Below are 14,633 nucleotides of genomic sequence, written 5' to 3' on the forward strand. Positions count from 1 at the left end.
TTCATGAATTTGATTAATGCAATGATGGACTCATCGTCTAGATTCCTGAGAGCTGTGTTTGTTATCCCGTCTGGACCGGGGGCCGATCTCTTTCTGAGGTTATTAATCTCTGCTCTAACCTCTGTCGTGGTGATGGAGGCATCGACATCTGGATTGGGAGGTCCCTCGTAGTCCTTAAACACCTCGCTCTCTGCTTTTCCAAGATATGTCTCTTGGAGCTCGCTAATGAGCTCGTCATCTCTGCCAACAAAGCCATGCCTTGCTCTCACCTGGTTTGTACTAGCTTGCGTTTTTTATTTACTAGGGTCGATTAGATGTCTGAGAAGGCTCCAGGTTTTGGAGAGACTTATATTGGCTTCCATCTCATCGCACTTGCTGTACTAATTCTGCTCATTGAGCTTAATCGTATATGTTTCTATTTCTTTGTTGAGTTTGGCTAGTTCGCGCCGGATATTCCTGTTTCATCTTTGTGCCTTGAGTCTTTTCTCCAGGTTACTCTTTCTGCTCCACATGTTCAGCAGTTTCCTGTCTAGTGCTGGTGGTGCGTCCTCATCCTCTACAGTTGTAGTCGCTTCCCCTATGTGCGTTTTAAGGAGGTGTGTCCACTCATCGATATTGTAGATATCGTCCGGCAGTGAGGCCTCCTTTCTTATCTCTCTGAATTTATTCCACTCCATTAATTTTGGTTGTTTGGTGAGGCGAGTTTTGATGCCTTTTCCTAGCGTGAGCGAAATAATAAAGTGGTCGCTGCCTAGATTTTGTCCTGTGCTTTTCCATGTTACTGTTCCCGCCATATGGCTTATCGTGAGGTCAGGTGCTGTGTCCCTGGTTATACTGTTGCCTGTGCGCGTAGGGACCCATGGGTCAGTATGTAGAGTAAGCCCTAGCGTTTGTATATCTTCCCATATTCGTCTACCTTTGGGGTCCCTGTATGTATACCCCATTCCTCGTGAGCCGTGTTGAAGTCTCCCATAATGATGAGAGGTCTCCCATCTGCAGCTTTGAGTGCTCTGCGGAATGAAGTAATGAATCTAATTTTCTTTTGCTTGGGTGTGCTGTACACATTCAGCAGGAACATGCTATCTCTATTTTTCTTCCCTGTGATAATCTCAACAAGAACAGCCTCTGCCTCGCTGGGGGAGATGGAACGTTGTGGGATCGTTCCCCACCTGCGGCAAGTTGTTTTCTCATCCACTTTAAGTTCTATCGATTTATCATTTCTTTATTTCGTTTACTAAACACAATTTCCCCTATGTTATCCTTGGTGTCAGTGTTCGTTGGCTTCTTATGACAATTCTAGAGTTCATGACATAGTTGCCAGTCATCCGTTCCTCCACCCAATTTTCTCCCACTTTTGCATTAAAGGGCCCCTCGAGGTCTGACCATTTCGAGCTGACTAGCTCAGTGCATAGAATGTGCGCTCATAATCATGGACACTAAAATTACATCTGTATTTTACATCTGTGTATTGCATTTTCTTGCCGGTGTAATTTTTTTGGTAGGAATGTAGCCATAAACATGTTTTTCTAAATGTTTAAAATTTTTTAGGCTTCGTTACAGCAATATTAGCTCTTTGTTTGGCTAGTTAAGCTCTGCCCCACCAGGTGCCTGGACCATGTAGACCGGTCAGGCCGCTCACGTACGTCTACGCTAAGGCTCCTTCATCCCAGCAATAGTAGTATGGGGAGGGGCTTTAGTTTACGCTTCCACCCACCCGTCAAAGCATCCAGCTCACCTGTGGTTACCGGAATATTGGACACACTTGGCACTGCTACAGAATGCTCGCAATGCACACTGCTTCGATAGCTCGCGCTTTGGATCGACTGCCAGGTGGCTGCTTGAGAGGTTGTAGAGGCTTCGTACACTGGCTCCAAGATAACTGAACTAGACGGTGAAGAGAGCCAGTGAAGGTGGAACTTAAGCCCAATCACTCTAAGAATGAGTTTAGGAGAAAATGTATGGCTATGGAGGAAGGTAACTTGTAATTGTACGTAGCTCTCTTAATATGAGATGCTTCAATTCTGGTGCGAATGTTTACTGTACCCACGAATCCACAAAACTTGCTCGAATCGTTTAAAAAAAAATGTGTTTTTATGTCCCAAAACCGCAATCCGATTACAAGCCGCACTGCAGTGGGCAACTAAAGAAATATGGAACACCTGGGGTTCTTTAACATGCACCTAAAACATGGGTGTTTTCGAATTTCGATACCATTGAAATGTGGCCACCATGGCAGAGATTCAATCCCATGACCTAATGTGTAGCAGCCCAACACTATAGGAGGTATGCACTGTGACTGATCCCCCAGAGGGCGCCAGCGTCGTTCTGGCTTGTCCGCCATGCCTGCGGTCCATGCGGCCTTTCCGCTCGGGTAGGTCGTGTAAAGAAGCCATGTTTTCTGATTTGCGAGTTCACCTCGACAGTGACCTGTCGTTCAAGTGTGCCAGCATCTGCCAACGGTTTCAGCAACGCGTTCGCAGTGCGGTCGTGCCTTTTGCAGTGAGTGTAAATACTAGCTATGCATATTTCACGTTTCTGCGGCGTCGACCTGCTGCATACGCAAGAATGGTGAACTGCGTTGTTTGGTTGCAAAGAAGCGCGGCAACGAAAATGTTGCGCAGGTCGGCTTTTTTTCACTACCCAAGGTTGTGAAAAACCAATGTAAGAAAACTGAAGAGACGACTGCTCAAAGGAGAGCGGAGTGGCTTCGTTGAATCAACCACAAGGACTTGGACGACTCAGCAAACCATTACCGAGTGTGCGGCAAGCACTTCATTTCAGTTAAGCGCTGATATCTCAGAATGAGCATTATTTCAATTTTAATATACATTTAATGACGCCCAGCGTAGCGACGGCGTCGCGTTGGCGGTTCTAGGGTCAGCGAATGTCTCAACATTCGCGCGACCGCCTCAACCCAGCACAGTCAGCCTTTACTGCGGTTTTCTGGGCTGGAATGATTGTTCTGTTTTGTACTTTGTTGCCAGAAGAAAATAAGCTCAAGCGAAGGTAGCGGGTACTACAAAATTATTCTTTGAACAGTGCTGTACGTACACATGCAAGCTGGAAAAGAAAACGTGTTCCGTTTAAAAGCGTATGTCGTTCTGAATCAGCTGCTGTTGATGAGCCCCTAAAACAGCTCTGCTGGTGATCTGTGGGTCTCACGTTCTATGCGGCTGTATTTCCAAAAATACGAGGCGAAAAACGAGTGTTTTGCGGCAAAAGTAAAACAAAAACCTCGATCGGAATTTCTAGTGAAAGCCTAGAGCCCACTATTGCGCTGTGCATGTAAATCCACATCACACAAGAAACAGTTTGACATTCATTTTTTGAAAGGTTGATAGTTTTATTTTTTGCAGGTCGACCAGCATATGCAATGGCTGAGGCAGACCCAGACTGGGCACCATCACTTCATTTAGGACATGGAAAAAGTGTGGACACTGAAGGTTTGGCATCCGGGTAATTGCCCTTACTTTTTCAGGCGCTAGGTAAGTGTGTATTCTGAAGTTCATTATGCCTTCAGCAGGAATGGGACACGTTCATTTTCAGATACAGGAGAAAGCAAAGACGCTCAGAAAGAAGAGCCAGCACTCTGAAAGAATGCCAAGTGAGCCCAAACACAACAGTTGAAGATGACATAGTGATTACAGAAGACACACTTTCATTTGCTGATGGTCAAGAACCAGAACAGCCACAGGTTCCTGTCGAAGTCTGTAAAAATAGAGGTACGTCCCAGAGTGCTTATCACCAGTAATTGTGTGGGTTTAAGCAGTGGAAAGAAATGCATTTTGTATAGAAGAAATTCCTGGTTCTAGGATCACACATAGGTGCACCTTTTCAGGGAAGGCTGACTTCAGTCATGTGACCAAACTGACAATGGCTCACATCGGACAGTTGGAGGAAGAAAACAGGCACCTTCTCTCAGAGCGTGGAGATGCAAAACAGGAGCTCAGCATGCACATGTTGTCAGAAGACATTCTGAAAACAAGGGAGGATATGGTCCAGTTTTACACTGGGCTGCCCAACTTTGCCCTCCTGCTTGTGCTGTTCAACTTACTAAAGGAAGGCGCAATGCACACAAGCCGTAACTCTCTGACAGCATTTCAAGAAATGGTCATATTTCTCATGCGCCTGCGGCTCAACACTCCTCTACAAGATTTGGCCTACAGGTACAACTTGTGTTTAGCTTTCGTTTGATGAAAGTTGCCAATAGGTGTAATTGTTATTTGCAAGTTTCACGTGTCACAGTCCACAGTGTCAAGGATTGTCAACAAGTGGCTGGACGTGGCCTATGTTCGGCTCTCCCGAGCTGTCCGGTGGCCTGGCCGGGAGACTCTCCAGGTAACAATGCCCATGACTTTTCGCAAATCATTCGGCATGGAGGTAGCAGTTGTTATAGACTGTTTTGAGGTTTTCATTGAGCGGCCTTCATCTATGCTGGCCCGGTCGCACACATGGTCTAACTATAAAAGTCACAACACTGTAAAATATTTGATGGGCATTGCACCGCAAGGTGTAGTCACGTTTGTTTCCAAAGGCTGGTGTGGGCGAACAAGTGATAAGGTTATTGCAGAAAAGTGTGGCATTTTGAACAACCTCTTGCCTGGGGATGTTGTTCTAGCCGACCGAGGCTTCACAATTGCCAACAGTGTTGGTATGCACTGTGCCAAGTTAGCCATGCCTGCCTTCACTAAGGGCAAGCAGCAACTTTCGCCCATGGTTGTAGAGAAGACTCGCAAAATAGCGAACATGAGGATTCACGTTCGCTATTTGCGAGGGTAATTGGGCTCGTACGAAATAAGTACAGAATCCTGAAGCACACACTGCCTGTGGAAGTGCTCACTGGTGAAGAAAAAGGACCAACAGTGCTCAACAAGATGGTTTGTTTGTGCAGCATTATGCAACATGAACAGCTCAACCGTCCCATTTGGCTGAACTCACGCTCTTCTCGTGCATGCACACATATTGGCATGCTTCTGCAGAAGAATCTGAAGTAGTATGTTCTTGGATTTGTCTGACTTGTTCACATGACGGACGAAGGAAGACGACATGGGATAACCGCATAGGCACAATAACAAATGAACATTTTATTTCTCGACACAGGAAAACTCTTGGCAGCAGCTATTTGTTCCTGTGTCAAGAAATAAAACGTTCAGTTGTTAGTGCGCCTTTGTGGTTGCCCCATGTCGCCTTCTTTCGTCCGTCGTTTTATTTTGCGCCTTCGTTGTAAACATGATATTACCAACTCACCCACCAGTACGTGCTGAGTTTGTCTCAGACGTCAAGTGCATATCTTCCTGTAGTTAGCTAAGATGGAATAGAACATTCTTGAACTCTGCGTGGATCTTGATTCAATTTCGGTTTTTTTCTGTTGAATGTATAAACTCGGAATTTGTTATTACCTAGCTGTGTGTCAATGTTTGTTTCGTCTGATACCTGCGACTGCCTTTCTTGAGTTAAAGGTGCTACAAGTACACTCACTGAATTGACGTAAATCAAAAATTTTTCAATTTGCTTTTGTTTTTTCGTACAGGTATGCATACAGAATAACATTCCACAGTGAAATTGTTACGCACTGTGCATACCAAACTTCCCTCCGCATTTTCTATGTTCACGGTTTGCCGTTGCACTAATCTAGAAGGGGCAAGCTTGTCAGCCACTGCATACAAATTAGGCCTTCCTACTTTACTCTGTGCACTCTGGGCAGTACCATGTTTTTTTCTTCGGAGCTCTCTTTAGATTAACACACTCATAGTGAAACCAAACACGCTTGCATGCCTTGCTGTCGCACATGACCATTCTGCCCGATTCGGGACCGCCACATACACAGTACACCTCATCTGGTGGCACCGAGTCTTGATCGCTGGCCTCTTGTGGTCCTTCTGTAAGGTTATCTGTCTAGTAACGATAGCACAGTTCAGGCAGAATCGCAAGCTTGAAGTACAGGGTACAACATTGCAGCATATTCTTGTAGAACTGCGAGTCTTCATAGATTCGAAGAACGATACAATCCTTCAATGTCCAAACTACAAAATCACAGTACTTGACCTTGCACACGTAAATCTGCATTTGGACCTGATAATAGTAACTGTGATCAGTCCTCAACATCACTTTGTTGTCTGCAATCTGAAGACATGATGAATTGGACTCTGCATAACTTCTGACAGGCTCTTCTCCTTTGTTGTATGGGCACTTCACCTCCACCACCCCCCGAGACCACAGCAATCGCAGCTGACCACACCATCAGGGGTTGCAGCCAAAAATGGATTTCCGGTACAGATGTGAAGTCCAGCCTGATAATATTGAAAATTAATGTGCACATTTTTTGATGCAGCTGTGTAAGTTTTGGTGGCTTTTTGCTCATTATCCTTTCCCCATGCAGTCTGTGGACTGGAGAACTGTACATTTTCAGGGTAGCATAACCTTTTCAGCAGGGACAGCGAGGGGATTGTAGTGGATGTTCTACACACAGTCTTTGCGTTTGATGCTCTGATGCGGCCAGCTCTGAAGGCGAACCACTTGGTACTTCTTGCCTGCTCTCTGGTCTCCTTTTCTATCAACTCAGTGACCTGCAACGAGGCAGTGAAGATATGCGGTGATGTAGTTCACAGACAAGTCTGAAGACTGCAATGTGCTCAAAACGTCAAGGTCATTTAAAAATAGCAAAATCAGTCAACAGTTTCCACTGGCATTTGCAGGACAGTACTGCTGCAGAAAACCAACTACAGTTAGAACAGGAAACATGCTAATTGTAGGTGATGTACCTCATGCCCAATTGACAGGCCTCCAGCAAGGGCAGAACATTTCTCTGTGATCTCGTTCCATGTGCTCAGAATATCTTCCTCTTGCAAATTCGTGAGAATGGCACTGGGGAACTTCATTGCCTCGGGAACAAAGTGGTCAGCAAAATCAGGCTGCAAAGACGGGAGTGCTGGCCAGCTTCCGCTGTTGTGGCAAGCAGCCAGAAATGCTGCCTACTCTTCTTCTGTCACCTCCTTAACAGTCCTTCTTTGTTTCTTCTTACGAAGAAGCTATTCCCCATCCATGAGCCTTTTTTTCATAGTTTAAGAGGCGAAATTAACATTGGAAACCCTCTTTGGCTCAAGGGATTGCACTGTTGGGGGCAGCCACGCATTTACTTTGTCCGTACATGCTTGCCCATCCACTCTTCACAACTGCATCTATGTAAAAAAGCACTGCTGCAATGTGAGAGCAGGCTTCTCCGAGGCCTGCCTTGCAAGTACAGTGCGCAGCTTGCACTTCACCATCCTCCTTGACAAGCCAAGGTGTCAGCGGCTTCTCATTGACTGACTGGGAATGCCGGACCTGCATAAATAACAAAGGTGCTTAATGCCAAAAAACACTGCATAATGCTTCACGAGGTTGGGAGAGGCTTCAGAAGTGTAAAGCAAGATAATGAAATATGCCACAGCAAGACACACAAAACCCTTTAGGAACAAAAGAAAACGAGAACATTCTCTTTTACATAAGTTTACCTTTTTCTTTAAGATGCCATTTTAATGTCATCGCTGATTTCTTTTTTTTTTTTCAACAAATGAGTTTTTTGGATCCGCTCTGCGTCCGACAATCAGGCAGTCAAGTAAAGCGGACCAGGAATGAGATCTGAACCCGTTGAACACTTCCAGCATTTCTGTTATTAAATTATGTAATGTAAAAATGGCCAAAAGCAAGGTATCGCACGATGAAGACAGGATTAAAATTAGGCAGATTACTGCCTTGCGCCACACTTGAACCCACTTGCACTCGAACATCTGAAGCATTTTGGTTGAGTGTGGAAACAGTAATCTGAGCCTAAACTTTACTGGTAAATGTCATGCTCTACATGTGTTGCATTAGCGAACCATATGAAACGAAAAAGCATGCCTCAGCGGCACTTTTCCACAAGCTTCAAACACTCGCAGCCGCGCGTAATCTGCACCAAGAACACACACTGCCGAACTACTGTCAACCCCTGTGTACACGGTCGTTCCCTCTTAACTAGAACACGAGAGCTTGTTGCCGTAATTTTCAGAAGCTCAGTGCGTCCTACACGGCCGCTCATCACAGCAATGCGGTACAGGCATACAGAGACCCGAAGCTTGTGCTTCTCTTCGTCTTCCACTTAGCTTAGTTGTGCGTCTCCGATGGACGCACTGGCCCTCTGAAGAACACGGCCAAATGCTCGCGTGTTCTAGCTAAGAGTGGACGACCGTGTACATTCCTTTCTGCGCATCATTCAAGCATTTCGCAAGCGTACACAAACACGTCTGCGAATCGCACTAACTTACCTGGCAAACGATGACGACGCGGCCGTCAGATAGCACCTTCAGGCATGGCTGCTGGACCCAACCGCTCGTCAGATAATTATGGGCCTCCATTGCCTTGTATGCCTTCAACTGCTCCCTTGTTACGAAGCTTGTTGCATGAACAAGGTAGTCTTTTATATCCATGAAGTCGACGCGCGGGTAGAGATCGGCATCGCGCCGAACTTCTTCACCTCGGAGATCAAGCAGGTCGACGCCGTCGCAAAGGCGCAGCTTTTGCAGGTAGCGAGATCTGTCTTCCTTGGAAAGCTCGTGTGCATAGGCACTTAAATGCATTTTGGCAGAATTCACAGCGCCGCTCACATGGATTACGCTGAAAGCGTGGGAAGAAGGCACAGGCGCAGCAACTCCGCGTCTCACAGCGAGCAACACAACACCACACTGGACGCAGCCAGACGGAGCTGGCGAGACCGCAGCAATGGCGGACGGCTCGACCGACGCTAGCGCCCCTTGCGTCTGACGTCATGTGCATAGCTCATAGCCACTACGCAACCACAGCAGGTCCTGAACCACTTCAGGGACCCTTTAAAGAACACGAAGGTGTCAAAATCCGTAGTCTGCCACTACAGCATGCTTCATAATCTGATTGTAGTTTTGACACATACAACCCCATAATTATATTTATGTTTAGCACACCTGCCATAATACGATGATGGCACATGCGAGGCAATGACAATGCTCAACCTTCTTGTAGGTTGTGAACAATGACGTACAACTCCTCAAGAAATGGGTTCCTGTAGTAATGGAGGTGTGACAAAACTTTATCAAAGGTGTGCAATGTTATCAAGCAAGAATGCAAGCCCTACGCTCTTGTTGGTAAGATTGCTGGCTAATTAGAGCATGAACTTGTGTGAAGAAAATGTGCAGGGACCACATATAATGTAAGGGAATAGCCTAAAGGAATGAAATGATGAATAAACAAAAGAGCAAGCAAATTAAAGAACAAGAAAGAGTGAACGAATGTTTTCCTTGCACAGTCCAACCTCCAACTAACAACGAAAATTGTCAAAAGAGCCAAAGAAATTCACTTCAAAAGATTTCATCGCAGCCACATGTCTATGTCAGTATGAAATGCAGAGTACACCACACTGCTACACATAAAGCCCAGAGCAAGTGGCAAAGTTTCAATAATATACCACCATAAGAACACTATACGAATGGTTGCCAATCGCAACTCAGACAAACACTGAAACATCTATGTATACCTGCAGGCATGCAGAGTTATTTTTGATGCTGAAACAATTTAAGCAATTGTTTCGGCCGACTGGCATTCCCTATGTACGAGACCTAATCTATACTAACACTTTCGCCACCACTCACTGACATTGCTTGAGGCACAGCAACTGCATTGTACAGATAGACAGTCTTATGACAATGAGTCAGGCACTGAGGATGCAACTGGCAAGTGATAGTGCACCTGACAGAAAATACGTTGAAAAGCAGCAGTATTCCCACAAGAAAATTACTCACAGCTGCGGATGTTCAGTCACAGTTAGCAACATAATTATTTCTGTATGATTAATTGTCTCGGGACAGCTCTATACAAATTTTCTGGATTCTTCTAATGTTTCTTTTGTGATGGCATCAGGAACAGAATTATAAGAGTTCTGGCCTAGTCAATTTTATATTCGCATTTAATGCATTGTGGGAACTTCCAACAGATAACTGGTCGGCCTTACTGGCCTAGATCTGAATATGCCTTGCCACCTGTATAGCACAACAGTGATAGGGTGTCACACATCACTCAAACAACATTTAATTCAATCTTCCTTTACTGGAGCAGCTCAAGTATTAGAAGCATCAGCATGCCTTGAGCAAGTGGATATACATACCAGATTCTGGACCGAGGCAACCAGCAGCAATCAGTACTTGCAGATAATTGTTGTCAACGGTGCAGAGATAGGCTAGATCTTGACGGGCGCAACTAACAGCAGAAACTGTAACGACAGCAGTAGCACAGTAAAACACATTAGACTAATGACGGTACAACCATCCAGGGATGTGTGCCTTGAGCACTTCACCGCGTAACTGTCGCAAAGTGATAAAATGTGCTCCTCGTGCAACAAGGGAAAATGTTCTTTTAGCTGTAAACTCTCGAATGTGTAGCGTTCGTACGGGTAGCTCGTAATAGATGTCCTAAAAACAGCAGACAAAATTAAGGCAGACAGACTACCTGTATAATATACCGTATTTGTGTTATTACAATGTCGACCATGGATGCAAAGTTACGCGCATGTTACAAGGCGGGAGACGTCTATTTAGAAGGCTCGGAACTGAAGCACTGGATGGAGCAAGGCCGCTACAGCAAAAAAAAAAAAAAAGTCTTCACCCGCTTCTTTTCTTTCTCGTGTGTACAAACGTGCCGCTACAATATCAACAAAGAAAGCAACGGACGTAGGCAAGCTGATTCGTGCGCTCATCCATGTTTACCTTTGAAGGTGCTCGTAAGCGACAGCAGCAGGGAAGCGAGTTTACCTGCTCGCTCACCACGTATGTAAGTACGTTAATTACACAGCCAACACAGCACACCACCATAGAATTAAGAACAACATTGGTACCACTACTCCACAGCTCACTTATAGAGTCGCGTGCGTCTAAAAAATCTCTCACGTGACCCGATCCTAGGTGCCTAGGGACAGGATCGTTTAGGGATTTTTGAGAAGGCGCGGTGGTGGCGCCGAGCGACGCCGTGGCGTGTTCGTCCTCGGTGCGATCGTTCTCTGGCCCGCGCGGACCGCGCCACCGCGCATTGTTCAACGTTGCTTATGTGATGTGCTTGATTGTGCTTGCGTTGCTTGTGTGTTGGTGGTTGGTTCTGTGTTACTTGGCGGAAAGCCGTGAGTAGTGGTAGTGCGGCAGTGCGGATTTGGCCTCGGTGAGCTCTGGCAGTACAGAATCTGCGTTGTCCGTACTTCCTTGGTAACTCGGCGGTGATGACAATAGAAATGTCGAAGTGGTTTAGTGCTTCGGCAGCGAAGTCTTGCTAACCGCGATGTGCCGTCGCCGTGTCCGACTGTGCTTAACGGACAGCGAGGGATGTGCTGCTCGCTACAAGTCATGTAAATGCGACGGCGTCGCCCGCCCACTGTTCAACGCTGAATGCGTGTTTGGTGCGCTGCGCTTGAAACGAGTGGTGCAGCTATGCAGCGGGGGTGCTGGAGGAGCAAAGTGGCTTAGGGGCTCCATTTGCGCGTTCGCACACATGTGCTCCCGTTTTGGTCTCATTATAGCGGCTGTCGCAGGATTGTGGTGTGCTCCTTGCCTAGTGTGACGTTTACGATGCTAACACACAGCATGTTCACGTTTTTCCGTGCTATATGCCATTTGCATGACGACCGAGTTGAAAACGAGGCATATGTCTGTGTTCTTTGCGTTTGTGTGTTGTAAATTACTTTCTATTGTGGAATTTCTGGCAGTCTTATTACGCAAAGGAGTACGAACGTAAACATTTCTGTGTCTGAAATTTTGAATTACTCATAAAGCCATTAAAACGACGCTCTTCCGTGTGGTAGACTGATGCATGGTGCGCATTTATTTCAGTACTGTTGTAAAAACCATTTGTTTATTCACTCAATACAAATGTACTGCTTCTTCACCGCAGTACAGTCAACAGCAAAAGTTTGCGGGATGTGCGAGCGCGTGGCAAAGCGACCCTCCTCCCCTTCAAGCGGTGACCCTTGGTGCCGAGACCGACGCCTACACGCATGCGCTTCCCTCCTAGACTGCAAGCGTGCATATTTCCGCGCTTCCTCCTTGCGCGCCGGCAATATACGAATGTAGCCGCGAGGTAGCCCTCTTGCGATATGCGCTGTGGCGGCTTCGACGGGCGAAACTGTGTGAAACATGTTTAGAAGCATGAACTTGCGGCTGCTTTTTGTCGAGTCACGAACGCTGACGCATAGGGCCGGCCCGGTGGTGAACGCAACAAGTCATTTTTCTTTTTCTGGGCTGCACCTTCTCGGGGTCAATTTTCGTTGTTTATTTCTTTTTACGAACGGTGCGTTCTATCGCAGAAGAGCGTGGCAGAAGACGCGCTATATAGAAGGAGACCAACAAGACAAAAATGGACAATTGATTTCCGTTGTATACTAAACGAAGTTCTGCCCGTCAAAGCTGCCACAGCGCATATCGCAAGTGGGCTACCTCGCGGCTACATTCGGATATCGCCGGCGCGCAAAGAGGAAGCGCGGAAACATGCACGCTTGCAGTATCGGAGGGACGCGCATGCGTGCAGGCGTCGGTCTCAACACCAGGGGTTCACCGCTAGAAGGGGAGAAGGGTCGCTTTGCCAGGCGCTCGCACATCCCGCAAACTTTTGCTGTTGACTGTACATTTTAGTTACGTGGTGAAGCATACTAAAAGTGGTAGGGGGCCGCTATCACCCAGCATAGTATGTTCACTTAGGCGACCTGAGAGGCGGCGGGTGCGCGAGTCTATAATTGCAGAACTGTTATTATGTCCAGTGACAGTGGCCCCTTTCCACTTTTGGTATGCTTCACCGCAGTACATTGCTTAGGCTTCAGCACGAAACATTAGTGTATTGCGAGAAAGGTAATCTTAAAAAGTCAAATTATGCAATGTTTCTAGGCACATAGTCTATAAAAATCGGACATTGATTGGAAACATCACCTAATGCTCTCCGCACTAAGCTGTGCACAGGAAAAGTTCATGCTTTCTGTAGTAAAAAAAATATAGCTCAACCAGACAAAATAAAAGGGGATGGGCTGCAGCAATACTAAGTGTTATATGGTGCTTTATCCTTTCGCTTGAGTTTTCTGCTTTTTATTATAAATCCTCCACAGAAACCACACAAGTGCCGAACTTGAGCTTGTTAGTTTCAGGCCTCATGGTTGTTGCTAACAAAACAGTGAAATAAACTAACAAGGGTTTGAAGGCATCCAGTCACCTTGCTTGTCTCATGGTGTCGCTTCATGAGCACTATGAGCCTCCAGACCAACTAGGAAGGCAGGTTTGTTGCAATCACTTCTGAGCTGTACTGCCACCAAACCAACAGTGCTCTCAATGACAACTTTTGGACAGTAGAATGCTTGCACCCAGCAAAGTCTAAGAAGGAAGCATTCAGGATGTGCAAAGTGGGACTTTTGAAGCTGGCAGCATTGTTGAAGGGGCTTTGCCTGTCTGCCCTCTTTATGGATATACAAAGATGATTTTCTCTTTGAGAGGGAATGTTTCAGAGGTCGTTACATGGCAACAGTGCTGGGCGTTTAGTAGCAGAGAAGCTTGTCTTTGCCCACTCTCAATAATCTGTTCCTTCTCCAGTGCCTACTTTTTGGACGTAATGTGCTCTCCATGCATGCATGCATTTTTAGCTTGTAAAGACGTCTATTACCCCTTGCCTCAAGCTGGTCCTTGCTGATGTCACCCAAGGAGGCATTGGGGAGCATGGCGATGCACACTTACAAAACACTGTTAATACCAGTGAAACCAGATTAATGGAGCTGCTGTTTTTTTGTACACTCCATCCTAGTTACAATGACCAGTTCTTTGTCTGAACAGGAGGCATATGTAGTTGGTCGTGCATAGCATGCGTGCTAAGACTTGTTGGCATGTTATGACAGAGACCTGCCTGAGAACCTTAGCACAGTGTCTATATGTAAAAAACCTGATGTGTTGATGACTTCCTTCTCTTTATCACACTTTGCCTGATGAAGCCAGCAACTGGGTCAACCAGATGTTCCATAGGTTTCCCACTAGTTATCCCAGGGTCTCCTTTGCTCATAGATATTTCTTGACCTTGCGCTGCAAGGTCAAGAAAGCTATCAAGCTATCCTGAGCATTTCAAAAGCAAAAGACTGCTGCCAGGCAAAAAGTGCATAAGCAAGGGTCACTATAACCACATATGTCACACAAGATGAAGGCCACTGAGTGTACAGGCGGTTTCCTTCAATTTCAACAAGCTTGGTTCTCCCTTTGTGAGTAAACTCAACTTGCCCCGAAGACATGGCCTGTGACAAACTATGGGCCAGATGCTGTGTCCCCTGTAAAGCTTAATATATGTACAAGATCCTGGCTTCTACACAGGGCAAACAGGCTACTATAAAAACTACTGCCTTTACTAATATGCTAATAACATGAAAACTAGCGGAAATTTGGCTATTCATTGGGCCCAACTGCAGGTGCAAGCCACTCTTCCACCAGATGTGTTGCTCACAGGTATTGGAGCTGCACAATTGCAGATAAAAACAATGTTTGAAAGTAGTAGAGGAACTATATTCTGCACGAGCAGTGTACCTGCAGCGCTGGTACCTTATAGCCACAATTTATGCTGGCCATGTATTGGAAGTACATATC

The 14,633-nt window shown here is 46.1% G+C and overlaps 1 protein-coding gene and 1 pseudogene across 7 annotated transcripts in view; one reads left to right on the top strand and one right to left on the bottom strand.

The window, feature by feature from the left end:
- LOC142590457 (uncharacterized) overlaps positions 1–10,926 on the bottom strand; it is a 137,406-nt gene extending 126,480 nt beyond the window's left edge. For all 7 annotated transcript variants that reach the window (XM_075702582.1, XM_075702579.1, XM_075702581.1 and 4 more), the window contains exons 1-2: positions 10,752–10,926; positions 10,154–10,258 (exon numbers count right to left, since the gene is read on the bottom strand). The gene's annotated coding sequence lies outside the window, so the exon portion shown is untranslated. The remainder of the gene's footprint in view (positions 1–10,153; positions 10,259–10,751) is intronic.
- Positions 860–4,932, top strand: LOC142591500 (uncharacterized; annotated as a pseudogene).
- Positions 10,927–14,633: the final 3,707 nt, after the last annotated feature.

Source organism: Dermacentor variabilis, chromosome 8 (assembly GCF_050947875.1).
Source record: "Dermacentor variabilis isolate Ectoservices chromosome 8, ASM5094787v1, whole genome shotgun sequence".
In the NCBI taxonomy this organism is placed as follows: domain Eukaryota; kingdom Metazoa; phylum Arthropoda; class Arachnida; order Ixodida; family Ixodidae; genus Dermacentor; species Dermacentor variabilis.